Here is a 10,011-nt window from a genome sequence, read left to right as displayed (position 1 = left end):
TGTTGAAACGAACACGGTTATAACAAAATTCTGGTTACAACAAAGTAAAAATTCAGGCCGCAATATTATCCATTCTATGTATTTTTATTGTTTTTTTGTTCGGTCGTAACGAAACTTTGATATAACAAAAAAAAACTGCCGGTCCCGAGGACTTCGTCATAACGAGAGCCCACTGTACCTCATTTTATACCCCCCTCCCCAATTGTGAGTTGTTTATTGATCCTCATGCCTCTGCACTGTTTGCAGTGCTAACATTCTTAAAATTGCATGTACAGAAGAATATGCTGGGAGAATGTAAATTTATTTCGAAAGTGTTTGAGTAGCGTGATAATATCCACAAGTGCATCTGCATGTCTTTCTGGAGCTGTGATCTTCATGGAGGGCTGAGAAGGCAGTTGTAAAATCGGGATTACATATTGAGAAGAACTGTGAGAATATCTGTATGTGTAGAATATGCACTTCTTTTAAATTATAGAAAGTAGCATTTCAAGAAAAAAAATCACTCAACTATCTTCAGAACACTGGTGTTGCCACACACAAAAAAAAACCAGGAATCACAGTCCATTTTACTGATTGATTGACTGATTTTGATAAGGAGATGGACCCGTTTCATAAAACTTGTCATCAGTGACAAGTTGTCATAGATGTGACAAGCTACTGAAATTCTTGCATCTGATTGGCTGAGAGCAAATTTGTCATAGAAATGTGGCAGTTGTCACTGATGACAAGTTTTATGAAACGGGTCCCAGAAAATGACATGTTATTTATTACCTAGCAGGACTTGGAAATGCCTTTATCAGGGGTACGTGTATAGTCCACTTGTGCTGACATGACGCATCAGTAGGAAATGGTGTTGCTGTCATTTTTATCAAGATTGATTCTGCATTCAATCTGTTTCTCTGTATGTGTATATATGAAATGGAAATATTTGCAGGAGCAATTTGATGCGGAGATGGCCCAGTCAGTCCACCAATCAGAAGAGAGAGCCGGACACCCACCTACCTGTCCCGTCCACTCAGGTAAGGTCACTGTCCCAATAGTCACAAACCCAAGCCAGGTTGAAGGCTTTTAGGATGTGATATGACTTTTATTTGATGAAGCAAAGGATTTAAAGGACAACTTCACCTGATATACCTGTGGATTTTGTTGTTGTTGTTTTTGTTATTCATGCATCACCTTTATTGATTCTTGCTTGCTTGATTAGTTTACTGCTCATTTAGCAATCTCTATGAATGTACACTCCATGTCTCTCTTCTCCTCAGTTGATGATAATGTGCTTCCAAAATGCAAACATAGAAATGACACCCATTATGTCTTTTTTTTCCCCCTGTTTGAGCTGTGAGTAGTTCGTTACTTTATTGTGCTGCTTTCTTGTCATTGCTCTGTGTAATATGAGATACCATTGTGGAAACTGAAATACTTCGTAACATCGTTATGCTACTGTTCATTTAAAAAAAAATGCTGCAGGGTTCAATGCTACGTACAGCAATCAGAGTATACACGCAGGGACCTTTCCCTCCGGCACTCCGTGCGGACAGAATTTGCCGCCTGGCCCCAACGTGCCTGGCCCCAATGTGCCTGGCCCCAATGCTCCCGGCTTCCAGGACAGGATCCCTGCCAGCTGGGACTTGAGCTTCCAGCCCGCATCATCGCTGGTAGACATGCATCGTCACCACGACGACGGGGGGAGACAGGGGAGAGGCGCGAGGACCCAGATAGGCGGTACTGGAGCAGCAGCAGCAGCAGGAGCAGGAGCAACAGCAGGAAGAGTAGGAGGAGGGGGAAGAAGTCAAGGAGGAGATGACTTTTGGCATCTAAGCTCTGTGCTAGCCTTTGGAGTGGATCCAAGTGGACAGGTATTAACTCATTCCATACTGAATTCTGAAACCCCCATAGACTTAATGCACAGGCCACCAGGATCCCATTCCCTAGGGGTTAAAGAGCCCTTTAACCCATTGAAGACGAGTCCCGAGTATACTTGAGCAGGTATCTATGGGAAATGAGTGTTGTAGCAAAATCAGCCCGTCCTCAACGGGTTAAAGCTAACACATAGTTCTCAGCAGGGCTCAAAATTCATCCTCCACCATTTTTAATTTGCTTGCAATACATCGAAAGGCTCTACCAAGAAGCTTGATAGGCTGATACAGTTTGCAGGGGTAAAGAGTTGTATCGTATTTGGAGATCAAAAGTGTGAATTAAGATCGGTCGGTGTACCCGACTTTTATTCCGGAAGTGCCTTCCCTATTCAGTAGTAGGTAGGTGGAAAGTTACTACAGTATTGTATAGTGTGATCATTGAATCGTGCCCTAGCAGTAGTATTGAATGGCAGGCAGCTAAGTAGCTGCATGCAATTCAATCTCGCGCAATGAAAACTACTGTGGTCTCAAATATTGTAATCAATGTAATCAAATAAATACAGTATTCATCGCATAATCGGGCATCTGATAATCGGGATCCTCGCTTAAATGATATACGCTTCCCAGAAACATTTCCAACGCACGTTATTTTCACTGGATAATCGGGCGGGGACCTCTGATAAACGGGACAATTTTTCTTCAAGCGATCTTTGATTTTGTTAATATTTTACACAAAAAATATACCAAAATACCACAACAATATTTCAAAGATTCCGTATCAGTTGTCGTTTACAACAAACTTACAAAGCAAGCTTCGGATTGGTGTGTTTTGACCTCCGTCCATCCAGTACATGTACATGCATAGCCACGAAAGCGCCGTGTATAAGTATCCATGCCATTGCAAAGCACATGCCTTCGCGAACATTCTTCTCCCCTACATAAGCAAAGCCATGTGCTCGCTTGCAATTCCTACTTGACTCACATCCAATAAAAAACATGCCTCGCTCATACAGCCCAGGCTGTGTGCGTTGTTTAATCTCACTGAGGGCAAAGTCCATTGTTATCGCGCGCCTTCGTATCTTGTTATCTACTGTCTTTGGTTTCAACTTTCAATACAGCTGTACACTGTGATCTGTGTGTACGTCACAATCTTCCTCAGTTGTGACTGGGCAAAAGTTACGTGATTGAAATGAGGGCTATAAACAGTTACGTATTCAGTGAAATGGGGGAGAGAGTGGGAGGGAGAGCGTGAAAGATGAGAAGGGTTCAATGTATGTGCGAATGCGTAACGTTTTATGAATCTAGACTATGAGCTGACATTGATTACGTGTACACGCGTGTTTGACAGAAGAATCGAACCCGGTTGCGATTACTCTACATCATTGCGAGAATGCAGGGAGAGCTGGAGGGTCGCGCCGAGGGGTAGCGTGTTGTGTATTCATGTACATGTACAGTACGTCAGTATGCATGTGTGTGTGTGTGTGTGTGTGTGTGCACTACATGTACATGTCGTATGCCGTTAGCGTATGGTGAGTACTCATCGCGAAATCGGGCACCTCGCTTAAAGGGGCCGTGTTTGCTACTCCCAACTTGTCCCGATTATGCGATGAATACTGTAACATCACATAGCAACAATGATCAAGGCCCTGTTTAATGAACAGTTAGAATTGATTATATAGTTGATTTCTGTGGTAAGTCTATGGCAACCTGTGTGTTTAGAAAATTTATAATTGATTATATTTTTTGATAGAACAGGGCCTAGATATGCTGTGAGACTGCAATTATATTTCCGGTGTACCATTTTGGTTAATATTTTGCATTTTCATCATTACCTTTGGGTAATATGATTATGGATTAAGATGATCTGGAATATTCTCAAGGAGATGCTGTTTTCCTTTGTCACGAAGGCACTGCTTGAAATAGGTCCTATTATGAAAATAGAACCGTGGAGAAATATTTCTTAAAATGTAATAATGTCACTCCATATTCAACTTAGTTTGTTAAAGGTGCCCCATCCTGAGTGACAGTTTAGAGGGCACTTCTCACACACACACTGCATGACTCTGGTGATACCACATGCTAAAGATTTGTCAAAAAACGCCATAGTTTCCTTCAAAACTCCAGCGTTTGCTCTTCCAGTCTTTTTGCTCAGCATGCAATGCCTGATGCATGACCAGTAATATGCAGACGAATGACAACACACACACACTAGAGTTATCTCTTTAATATGCAGGTTCATATGACTTTTTACATTTGTTTTTTTCTGTCAAAACAGTCAAACAGTCACTTGGCTGGAAATTTGATGTAGGAAACCATCGAGAGGATACAAAGCAGTCGGAAATAAGGCTCATCTTTCTTATACACCTTGAGTTTTCTTTTCTTCTCCCCCATCCTTGCAGCCCCCTGTCTACATGACACCACCGCGACCCCCACGCCGTCGCCGGGGACGACATAGAAGAGGGCACGTGGATCACAGCCAAGAAATTCCTTCTGGAGGGAATGACTATGAGGTACTACTTCTTCTTTCCCCTTTCGTATGACTTTTTGCTCAGATAGAGAGGAAAAATACAAACGAACAAAAAACAAAACAAAAACCAAAAACTAAAGATGCAAGTTGAGGTTGGCCAGCAAAGCAAGTGCATACCCAGTTGCAAGATAGGGAACATCTCGTGGTTCACCCTTCTATTCTGACTTAGGGGTTGTACGCCATCAGCTTCACTAGCACACAGGATCCGCCACTAGTGATTAAAAAGTTTACTAATGTCTCGTCTGTACTGTGACTCTTAGGAGCTGAAAACCACATGACCCCTGTGAGGGTCAACCCTTTTGTAAAATCAGGAAATCTATGAGAAATCTTCAAATAAATTTTGAAGGTATAACTGTATGCAAAAGGTGAGTACCTTAGTCGCCCTGCCAAGCAGTATGAAGTATCATGAGATGCAACATTTCAAATCAGGGGGTCTACGTAAATCTTCAAGTGCTTGGGGAAATTTTTCTGCAGACATCATCAAAATTGGCAACATCAAATTGGTGCCTCCAAGTTTCAATGCATAGTTATACATGTACATTAGTGAAAGGTTATAGGAAGTGGTTAAATTTATCAGGTCCACAAAGAGTCAAGAAAGAATTAAATGAAAGAGATTGCCAATTTGAAAAAAAGGACATTAGCACTAATATTCTGAAATGCATTGCCAATTTGAAGATCAGTGGTAGATTTGATGATTTAGAGGCTTTTTCTAATCCTGCAACTGAAATGAATCTTCAATATGAGACCAAAAAGAGCCGAGCCATAATGAAAGAGAAATTTTTATTATGCCTTATGAAATACTAGCAATGAATGATTATATTCATGATAAGAAGATAAATCATCAGACAGCATATTAGTGGTGTCTTGGAATTGATGGATTAATGAAACAAAATTGTAACGCATAGTATTCGTGCCTGTATTCAACTTCGTTCGCCAGTTGGTACATCCACTGGAGTGCATGCTTCACGAATTCGTATAGATGTCTGGACACTAATTGTCAATAAGTAAAGATTTTCTCATGTTTCTCTTGTGTCACCATGGCCTCCCTGTAAGATTGGAGTGTTGTAACACCTGCAGGCCCCGTTGCTAGAAACTTTGCGTTTAAACGCAACTCCAAAAATCAAACGCAAGTCCTGGAAATCCCACGCAACTTTGCGTTTAAACGCAAAGTTGCGTTTAAACGCAAGTCCCTTGCGATCAAACGCAACTTTGCGTTTGATGTAGATCAAATGCAAGCAATCAGTCACAGCACAATCAAAATGGCTGCCTATGTGGTAGAACTTGAGGAGGAGGAGGAGGCACTCCATCAAGCTCCTCGGCCTCATCGTACTTTCAAACAAAGGTTTTCTGCCTTGGACTCCCTCACTGACGAGGAACTCAGAAAGAAATATCGTTTCGGTAGGGATGGTATCATGCACATTGTCAACATGCTGGACAACCATCTACAGCGCGCTACAGCAAGGAGCCGTGCATGCCATCCCTACTGAACTTCAAGTTCTAATTGCCCTGAATTTCATGGCTACCGGCTCATTATTTGACTCTGTTGCGAGTATTCACGGTGTACACCGCAGCACAGTCTCCCGGTGCGTGCATGCTGTTGCCGAGGCCTTGTGCCAGCAGAAGAACAACGTTAGTACATTTATTTGCCTTTGTAAAATTTATTTTGTATTCTAGAACTAGATACCGACTTTCAATAAAGTCGCTATTGATATCACCACATTCATTTTAGCAATGTTCTGAACTAAACTTTATTATGAAGGCCACCGTGGCAGTCGCCACCATGAACAACCATGGCTGGGACTAAGAGTACCTGTACGAATGTTTACCGTAGTTACTACACAGTATAATAGTCATTACGCTGCAGCTGACACTCAGCTTGCTTGCCTTGCCTTGCCTTGACTACATTTTTCCCACGTTGTTTGAAGCGAACATTCAATTGTAACTCAGCAGTCCTAGCCTTGTCTAATGTCCAGTAGTGAACTAGTACACTTGCAGAATTTCCAGACAGTCAGTTTAGCTCAGTTCAGGAAGATGTAGAACACTAACTCAGTTTGATTATGATAATTTGTCAGCCTTCAAATCGAGCCTTTCTGAACTTCTGCTACAGTTCAGTGGTGGTGTACGCATCGAACAGTATCCGATCTCCTGTGATCATCGAATCGTCGTCTACGTTTACGTGGCCTGAGAGGGCAGCAATTAATCCAGCAACTTTTTATTATTATTATTATTATTACTGTATTTAGAATTTTAAAAAAAGTTTTTTCCCTGCAAACACTGTTTAGGGCAAAATGTTTGAATGTCATTATTAGCATCATATTCACACACTCATACACATCAGAATACAAGTGTAAACTTAAAGCACGCAGCTATACTTTTTTAATGTACAGTTAAAGCACACTTTTTAAAGTGCAATATGACATATCTTTTAAATGAAATATTTCAAAATCCTTAATAACTTTTTTAAATGAAAAATCTGCCTCCAATAACTCGCTAGAGACATCAATGTCTCTTAATAACTTTCATAATATGACCACGATCATTTACCTTATTACCCATTCTACAATGTATGTGAAATACCTCTAGACAATTGAAAACAATACCCTGTAATCTGTATTAATTATGAAGAGTTTGTTTGCAAAAACCGATAAGTCCATATTAGCCAAATTGAGATATTTACGATTAAAGGTCAAGAAAAATAAAGAGAATAATAAGGAAATGTTCGCTTCTTTTGACCATAAGTTCAAAAATGTACCTGTATGTGTAGTGACCAATATATCATTTAAAAAGGTATTATTTTGTACTTTATGACAGAGACAGTACTTCAAAATCTTCAAAAATGGACCTATTGGTTTTTGCGAACAAATTCGTCATATGTTCTACATGTATATATGTATGTATGTATATACACACATATATACATATAGAACACATAAGTCTACACACCAAACTGTAGCACCCGCCCCCATAAAGAAGAAATTAACAAAGCACCACACAAATACTTAACAGCACAACAAAACAAAAAACATTTCCACTCTCATACATTGATGTACAAGTCAATAACATGTGTCAAATGTGTACGCACTCCATTGAAAGCGTTACTACTTATAAGATGTGCAAAGTTAAAGCAGTGAATCATGATACACACACATATACTGAATGCACCACATACATCCCACACAAAGAAATGAAAAAATTCATTGCATGTACATACATAGAGAGAGATATAGATATAGATATAGATCTGTAAATATGTAACCACACAATTACACATAGTATACTGTACAAGAGAAAATGAAATAATATGAAGTTATTAGGTGTCAATGATGTGAAGAAATAATTTATTCAACATCATAATAACTTTTCATTTAACTTATCATTGTAATGAAAAAGAGAATATACACGGTATAGAAAAAAACTGACAACAATAATACAAACGTCACGTACGTAGATGTAAGTACCACATACTGTGAGTATTGTATTCTAGACCTTTTGCGATGTTATTTAAAATGTTCAATTACATGTAGAACAATTTGTCTTGTCAACAAATTTCAGGTCATCAAATTCCCCCATGCCCCAGAAGTTGTGGCCTCAACTGTGGAGCAGTTTCACAACATTGCGGGATTCCCAAGAGTCGTAAGCGTGATAGACTGCACGCATGTCAGTCTCCACGGATGCCACCTCGGGGAAGACGAATATGTTTACATAAATCGTAAGGGAAGGTGTACAGTAAATGTTCAGCTGGCATGCGATGCCAAGTTCAGGATAACCAACTGTGTTGCGCGATGGCCAGGCAGCACACATGATAGCCGCATATTTCAGGTAAGTTCTCTCGATAATGATAATACAATTTGAAAATGCACCATTTTTTTTTGCTTTAAATCTCACAAACTTGACCATATGTATCGAAAGAGTTGATACAGTTTCATGACAAATTACAATTTAAATGAGTTTGACACTAGCTGTTATGAAATAGCACCTTTCAGAATTTACATTGCTTTAAAAGTCTTGATGATGTTAAAACAAGAAATAGTACTGCAGCACAAGGCCATCAATGTATATTTCCTTAGGCAATGAGTCAATGATACTATGAAACAAAATAAGAAACTAAATGCAATAAAATTTGAAAAGTCAATGTGAGAAAATTGATATTACCTTCACTCAAAAAAAAAGAGAAAAACATGTCATAATTGAAGTCACACTTATATATAAAAATATAAATAATTGTTGGTTGACTGAATACAAAAAACCAAAAGCATTACTTTATATTCTTACAAGTTTGTATTGTATCACAAACTGTTATCACAGAACAGCAGACTCTTCCAGAAGTTTGAAAGTGGCCAACTTCAAGGCATACTGCTCGGAGATTCTGGGTATCCCTTGCTTCCATACCTCATGACCCCAATACTGAATCCTCAAACGAGAGCAGAACATGCATACAACCAGTAAGTAATCAAGTATGTCAAATTCTACAGTAAATATTATGGTACATGTTTTCAAAACATAACATGACATAGTGTTCATTGAATAACATCTTCCTTTTTTTTTAGAAAATGGTGAACACTGCAGTTATTTCACAGATATCTTATCTTTGTGTATTGCATTGCTATCATTTACTTTGTATTCTTTTACATCAACAAATGTATTCAATCTTTTCTTCTCTGAATGATTACACACTGTGGTACTACACCCTCAGACCAAACTAAAAATGAAGAAGGCTTACCGGTATATACAACCTTCACTGTACTGTAACTCTATCTAGGAAAAAAAAAAGATCTGTTCATTACAACACTAATATATATTGGTAGATATCTGTTTACAGTTGAATACAGTTACTCCAAAATTATTTATTTTGGCAAAATTCTGATAGACAGCTTCTTTCAAGCAATTCTGTGGCATTTGACACAATTACCTCTTATAACAGTGTTGTATAATACATCATTGTACAGGAGGTTATGCATATAAATGTAATGTACCCTTTCCCTGTGAAAATGCCTCACTTTATATTTTGATGTCTGGGCAAAAAATGTCTTCATTTTCAATTTGTAGGAGGGTAAGACAACATTAATGTTGACATTTTTTCTTTGTTTTTTTCTAATTTCATCTACAAATCTACAGTGCACATGTTCACACCAGGTCCATCATTGAGCAACTCAACGGCCAGATCAAAAACAAATTTCGTTGTTTAATCGGCCATGGACTGCAAATTTCCCCCCAGCGAGCCTGCAATATCATCACAGCAGCGTGTGTCCTGTTTAACATCTCAAAGGATCTGGGTGGACACGACATGGATGACGACTTCGCACCTGCCAACGAAGATGCTGCAATGGAGTTCGTCAACAGAAATGTGGACCCAGCAGCCGCAGCTGTGCGAGCAGAGATAGTCCGTGCATTTGATGCCTAGGTTTCCTTGGACCATAAGTACAGCATACATGTGCTTTTATGCCTCAGCCATGAAGTGTTACTTTTGGGGTTCGGGGGTTATCCGTATGTCAAGTTGTTCCAAAATCTATCTTGTGAAGAGTGTCAATTAGAAAAAAAAATAGTGAACAGAGCTGTGCCTATCAACTCCTGGTTGCACATGCTCAATAAGATTAAAGGTTAAAGTCAAATTCTTAAAAACATCACAAT

The 10,011-nt window shown here is 39.2% G+C and overlaps 1 pseudogene; it reads left to right on the top strand.

Annotated features, from left to right (window-relative positions):
* Nucleotides 1-5,642: 5,642 nt before the first annotated feature.
* Nucleotides 5,643-9,784, top strand: LOC139732566 (putative nuclease HARBI1; annotated as a pseudogene).
* Nucleotides 9,785-10,011: the final 227 nt, after the last annotated feature.

This window comes from Diadema antillarum, unplaced genomic scaffold, assembly GCF_040938485.1.
Source record: "Diadema antillarum isolate AM-2024a unplaced genomic scaffold, OU_Dant_1.0 seq00000435_RagTag, whole genome shotgun sequence".
In the NCBI taxonomy this organism is placed as follows: Eukaryota; Metazoa; Echinodermata; class Echinoidea; order Diadematoida; family Diadematidae; genus Diadema; species Diadema antillarum.
The sequence above is the reverse complement of the archived record's forward strand: the minus strand, read 5'-3'. Positions and strand labels throughout refer to the sequence as shown.